This window comes from Trifolium pratense, linkage group LG7, assembly GCF_020283565.1.
Source record: "Trifolium pratense cultivar HEN17-A07 linkage group LG7, ARS_RC_1.1, whole genome shotgun sequence".
Lineage (NCBI taxonomy): Eukaryota > Viridiplantae > Streptophyta > Magnoliopsida > Fabales > Fabaceae > Trifolium > Trifolium pratense.
In genome coordinates this window covers 24,072,009-24,073,451 of record NC_060065.1, presented here as the reverse complement: position 1 = coordinate 24,073,451, position 1,443 = coordinate 24,072,009, and positions in this window count along the sequence as shown.

The following is a 1,443-nucleotide window of genomic DNA, read 5'->3' as shown; positions in this document are numbered from 1 at the left end:
ATTGTCTCTTTAAAACACCAAATGGACAGTTATTTAGAAACGTTAAATATGACAAAACTGGACAGTTAAAAAAAACGGAGGGAGTATCATATTAATCCATTTCAAAGTTATTCATTAATTAAAGTGACATATTCCCTATATTACAATATACAAGGATAAATTAATACACCAAGGTTAGTTTTGGAATAGATTGTAAAATTTTAGAATTTTTAATAAGAAATATAGGGCCCGTTTGGTGCACAGGATAAGAGACAGGATATGATAACTATATCTGTTGGCGTTGTATGATTGGCCTCATTTTGCTAAAACATGTGATCTTTCCTGATGTGGAACTACATGCTTCCACCATCCAGTATAAGCAAGATGTTCGGTACAATGCTTCAACATTGGATACCACATCCAGTAGGCCGGGCCTGTGTATGTTGAGATCTCGCGCCTAAGTTCTAAATATGGAATCCATAATAAATGATCGTTTGTGATAAGGAGCGTTGTCACGCATAATTATTAATGGATCTCGTGATCAAGTTTTGCTTACTAATCAGATCTTCAAGTTAAGGAAACAAAACATTTTAATCGAAGAATATTCCTTGAAGGATCCATTAATCAAGCTATGCCATTGAAGCCTAACTGAAGACCTAGCCTGAGCTCGTGAAGGCTATTTAAAGAAGGTTGAAGCCTTTGTTCAAATAACTGAAACCAGAATTGAGTCTTACAAAGCGTGAGTTTAGGTTTTAGTATTGTGTTCATTGTGTTCTAAGTCTTGTGTTGATTTCCCACTAGACTAGGAACTGTGTGTTTGTGCATTGTAATATCTCTGGAGCTTCTAAGCAAGGAGATAGTGTGTGTATACAATTCCAAAGCTTTTAAGTAAGGGATTGGTGTGTGTTTTATGAAGTGTGTCTTCACCTATTGAATCTAGAAGTGTACGATCACAGTGGCTGTGATCAAGAGGAGGTGAGCGGAGGTTCTCATACCTAGGTGTGTCTTAGGTAGGATATAGCACGGGTGGTGATTAGGTGAGAAGTCATAAACGGGAGGTTTATTGAGGGCTTCAAACTAATACTATCATAGTGGATTCTCTCCTGGATTGGTATCCCCCAGAGTAGGCTTATGCTGAACTGGGTTAACAAATCACTGTGTTAATTTACTTTCAGTTTGTTTAGTTTATTATTCCTTGTGTATGCGCTGTTGGATGTTGGATCATTGATTCACGCATTAAAAGTATACTATAGTGGTGAAGCGTTGAGTACAACATCTTTATACTAGTGTGCCAGAATTTCAATATCATATCTTGTCTCAATCCAGTGTTTGGTGACACAACAAGATATGATAAGTTAATCCCGAAGCTTATCCTATCCTGTTTCTCTAGTTAAAATCCTTATCCTGAATTTGAGCTGGGTTACCAGCAGGATATGATAAGAAAAAAAAAATCGTTGATTTATT